Raw genomic sequence first — 5361 nt, forward strand, 5'->3', positions numbered from 1 at the left:
AATTGAGGCAGTTCACCACTATTCCTTCTAGTCATTTTTACCATTAATGATTGTTGTTGTTGTTAAATGCCATTAAGTTTCCCAGGTGATTTTTATGCATTAGTTTACATGTTCCTAGATTGCCAAAAATTTCTCTTCTGTTAGGCCATCCTTTCATTCTAGTTGAGGAAATGAGCTTGTCTTGAAGCTCTTTTTTAGTTTATGCCTGTTTTAAGTTCTAAGTTCCAGGATTCTCTAGTGTCCCGCACAAGCTATCTGAATTTTGATGGGTAGGTGAAATCACTGATAAAAAATTAATGCAATATCTGGGTTCTTACTTCTCCTTTGAGGATCTGTCTTTGAATTCATTAATGTTAGCTTTTGAAGCCACCCTTATTTCTTCTACAGCCTGAGTCTCCACTAAGAAGCTAACAGCCCAAGTGATGTTGGGTTGAGGGTTTTGGGGGCACTAAGGAAAACGTCCATATCCCTGTTTTGGTCATCAGGTGTAGCCACAAAGCCGAAGGCTGTACAATAGTAGCCCTCTTTCTGGGATAAGCTAAAGGTGAACTGATAGTCAGTAAGGAGAGAATAACAGCATGTGCCTACAAGAGGGTTCCCCTGGTATCGATTTTCTACATCAGAAAACTGGCATTTGTCCCCCTTGATACCCTTGGTGTTACAGAAGCACGATCCCATGGTGGTGTCACAGTGATGTGTGTCCATTGCAATAGAACGGCCTCTATCACCATAGAAGCACAGTGTTCAGGTCTCACAGAGTTCTCCTCGGATTGGGTTTTCACACTTCTCACAGATACTCTGATTGATGCATTGGCTATGGCCATTGCTTTGGCAAGCTGGACAATGAACAAAAGACCACTTGGTATTTTTTTAATAGTTTATTTACAAAATTCTAATACAAATTTGAACAAATTCTTTCCATTTCCCTGCCCCCACCCCCATCCAACAAATTGTACAACCCAATGATTAGTCCCCTCATCCCCCTGCACATCCACATCCTTCTGCTTCCAGCCTCTCCCACCCCTCTTGGATCTTCATACTAATTCTACAATAATGGTCTTATACAATATTTATCCTTGTGGGACTGAGTTAGTTCACTCAGCATAATGCTCTCCAGTCCCTCCCAATTTAGGTAATAATTTACAAAGTTATTTCTCCTGTGTGCTGCATAGTATTCCATTGTGTGAATGGACCATAATACAAAAGACCAGTGGTATCTGCTGTTCTCTGGACACACACTAGAACTGAGGAGTGGGTGTGGGTAGGAATTTCCTGTAGGGGTCTGTGAAGGCATCTTCACTGGTCCTTTATAGGAGCCCCCCCCCCCCTGCACTTCCCTTTACCAGTATTGCTGGGATCAGTTCACCAGCCACAGCCTGGTTGCTCCAAACAGTGACTACAGGTAGAATGACCTGAACAGTCCTCAGGGAGGGCAGCTATTCATGGTGGACCACTCCATACACTGGCAGAAAGGGAAAGAGGTCAAGTAGGCATTGGAGTCCACACACTGCTTCATGTTGCTGCATCACATACATACTGCTGCCCCTGCTGAACTCTCCACACGCCATTCTCAGGGCACATGTCTTCTTGTTTGGCATTGTAGAGCAGAAGCCTTTCACAGACATGGCCAGAGAGTGCGCTTGGGTAGGTTGCAGCCTTCACACCCTGAAGGCTGAGTTCTGACAATACCACACAGAACCTAGCATCACTAGACTCAGATGGCTTCCATTGCAGTCAACTATTTGTAAATGGGGACTTATCGTCCCAAAACTAGTGGGATGCATTGATTTTTCATAAGCCAACCCAAAGGGTCAAGGTGAGCTTGGACATCCTCTGCAATGACTGCATTATTCGCAGCTGCTTGAGGACAAACTCCACCTTCTTATGGGTTGTAAGAGTAGCCAAAAAATCCATCATGGAGATAAAGGACAATTTAGCATTGTCATAAGTCGCTTTGGCAGTAGTAATTTTCAAATATGAGTTTTCAACTAGATGCCAGCCAGTTCCACGGATCTTTTTGGTGAGGGTAAAGCACTTCTGGTTCCGGAAATCACACTGACAGTTTTGATCCAGGGCACAGCTTCTGCAGTTGGTCTTGTTGCAGTGATGCATGTAGTTATCCTTAGGGCAATTCTCATCCCTGCAAGTGGAGATCTGGCCCTCTGTGCAGCTGTGGTCTTTGGAGACACAGTGGCCATTGTACCAACTGCAATCTTTGGTGTTGGCTGTGCAGCTGTAACCATTTGTGTGCTGGTCACATCTGTCATGGTCAAGAGTCATTTGGGAGAAACATGGTGATTTTAACTTTTCTTCCTGTGCTCTAATTGCCAACTCCTAGGAGATACACTGAGATGACCCTGTGTCCCCCTGAGATGCCAGGCCCTGCTTCCAGATAAGCAGCTTCACTTGGATAGGCCTCACACCTTTCTGAAGTGAATGCTAGGATGTCACTGAGGAGGAGACAGTTAAAACCACCAAACACATTGTTGTGTGAGACCGCTGAATGGCCAAATCTGCTGTTCTTAAGAATGGTCTACACCTGGCTGTGCACCTCATATCTGTAGAGATCATTGCAAGCCTGTAATTCTCACCACTGAAAGCATTATAGGGCCCTGGTCCTGGGGTCATAAGTATTGCTTAACTGTAGCCCCTTGCACAAAGGCTTCCTGGGTGTATGACTATGAAATACTCTGAACTCATTGCTCACAGTCTCTGTTGAATCCATTTTTTCTCCAAACATATAAATGTGATCCTTGTATCGTGCCAAAGAATGGCCGCATCTAGTAACCTCTTAGTTCACAAGCCACGCCTTAGAATCAAGGTCATAGGCTAAAACCATGTTGTAATCTGAGTGTCTGAACACATACCCTCCGACAATCTGCATTATATTTCCAATGACCACAGCGTTGTGGGATGCTCTGTGGACCTTCAGATTATTCTTCTCAAGTCCAAAATGGCTGGTTACAAGTACAGGTATTGACTATCCAGGCCCCTGCCACTCCGGAAAGCAGGAGAACTCTCTGGCGTGACTTGAACTGCAGATGCCCCAATGAGGAAACCCAGTTATTTTCACAGGAAGGAATGTCACGTGCTTTGCCTGTCCAACTTTCAGAACATTCGCAGTGAATCATGTTGTTATTGATCTCACATTCTCCTCAGCTGAGCAATTATTTGGACACAGGTCAAAACTGAGTGACATTCAATCCCATTAGATTATAAGCACTGTCACTTTAAAAAAGTAGCAGGGCATACCTGATGTGACAGTCTCATTACCTTCTATCTTGGGAACAATGAGGCCACTGAAGGGAGCAACTAAGGGTGCGTAAACCGAGTCCCCTTCATAAATGTACAAATGGTCCCAACTTCATTCTGTAGCAAAATGGCTGACTCATTGTTTGGCTGTCCTTTGAGGAGCCACATGCACTTTATGTTTATAATTTCCAGGTCCGTCTGTCACAAAGCCTGAAGACCCAGTTAGGCTGAAGAGGCCTCCACAGTTCTGGCACTGCTCATCCACCCAGCCCATGAGGCAAGCACACTGGCCAGTGCCAGGGTCACAACAATCCTTATTGACACAAGGCCAGTCACATTCTTTGTCCTGAGCTGCATCTGGGCTCCCTCCCAAGGCCTTGGCCACCCAGGGCTGGAGCAGCGACAGAAGCAACAGTAGCAGCAGAGGCCACAACAGTGGCCCAGGGAGACACAGCTAGGCCCTGTCCCAATACTGACCAGCTTTTCTACCTGTAAATGCTGTCAGCTCCACAGTCTTCCTCCTTAACCTCCTCTTAGTCACTGCTGCAATGGCCTGAGGTGCCAGGGCTCCAGAACAAACATGTAACTCACACCTCTGTCCTTTGACCTGTGGGCAGTTACATCCAACCGAAACAACCCAGTACATTGAAAAGGAGGAATATCAAGTGTAGCAAAGAAAAAAATCTTTTAACTAAAACCACAGATTTTATGTGCCATGCTTGTTTACTTGTGCTTAAGTGTGCTGCCAGTTAGTCGGTATACTGTTGCCCCATTGTGGGTCTAAATAAGGACCACAAAGTCAGACAACTTTGCAGAAGGAAAGATACAGATTTACGAGACAAAAAGAAAGGTATATATTTATACGAGAATAAGAAAGTCCTGCAGGAGGAGAACAAGCAGGGCCTGGAGGAACAGAAGCATGTCTCCCAGAACAACAAGGGCTGTTCTTTCTAGGGCTTTTTCTTCTGGGGAGGGGTGATGTTTGCACAGCTTTGGTTTAGATGGCTGCAATTCTCCCTCCTCTGCCTCAGCACACAATGTAAAGATGGAACTGGATGCAATGGAGTCTGGGAAGAGGTAGCATGATTCATTACGGGCTGTCGGCACGTGTGTAGGTCACACTGTATACACTTCTGGCTGTATTCCTGCTCCCTTCTTTGAATCACCATCTTCGGCCACTGCAGGATCAGGTAACTCCTTACTGCACTTGCATGTGAACCAGCTTCATCTAGTTTTGTTTCTTTGAAAGATACTTTAGTTCTGAGTTTCTAAGGCAATATCTCTTAGATATCAAGACACCACCTTTTAATATCAGGCCCTTGATGTTTCTTACAGTTTTGATTCTGTCTTAACAAATATCTAGCTAGGAATGTGTTATTAAGTATGTGTAAACCGGAATGTTAGTGTATGGGGGTGTATGTAAATAGGTACATTTGGGGTTTTTCTACTTTTTATTATTTTCTATCTTTATTATTTTTCTATGTTTCTATTTCTTTTCACTTTCATCTTACTTCCTAATTCCCCATATCATATAAGCAGGTTCTTTTGACTTTTCTTTTTACCTTCTTAGTTCCCTAGATCAATATTCTATAGTAATCTGGGTGCAAATTTTAGATTTTGATGTATTAGTTTCATGTTGTTATCATCTCTCTCTCTCTTTTTTTTTTGGCATTCTCAAGGATTTCATTTTCTTTGGATTCACAGTCAATGTCCTTGGAAACAGCAGTCAAAAAATCCAATGATGCTCTGCATTGGGCAAATCTGCTACAAAAGACTATTTTAAATTATTCAAAGGCAAGGATATCACTTTAAGGACTAAGGGGTACATGCTCCAAGCTATGACATCATTCTCAGTAGTCTCGAATGCATGAGAAAGCCAGATAATAAGTCAAGAAGACAGAAGAAGAATGGGTGTTTTGGAATTCTAGTGTTAGCAAAGAATATTGAATGTATCATGGTCTGATAGTAAAATAAATCAGTGTTTCTTGGAATAAGTATAGCTGGAATGCACCTTAGAAGCCAGTATGGGAAGACTTTCTCATACTTTGTGCATGTTATCATCTCTCGTAAAAGATACACAGTAGCTTAGATTCCTGCTAGTCTATCTTT

At 43.5% G+C, this 5361-nt stretch overlaps 1 pseudogene; it reads right to left on the reverse strand.

Moving 5' to 3' along the window:
* Window positions 1-313: 313 nt before the first annotated feature.
* Window positions 314-4421, reverse strand: LOC102857846 (annotated as a pseudogene).
* Between the last annotated feature and the right edge of the window lie 940 nt (window positions 4422-5361).

The sequence above is a fragment of the Elephantulus edwardii genome, unplaced genomic scaffold, assembly GCF_000299155.1.
Source record: "Elephantulus edwardii isolate Elephantulus edwardi_28Jun2011 unplaced genomic scaffold, EleEdw1.0 scaffold00002, whole genome shotgun sequence".
Classification (NCBI taxonomy): Eukaryota; Metazoa; Chordata; class Mammalia; order Macroscelidea; family Macroscelididae; genus Elephantulus; species Elephantulus edwardii.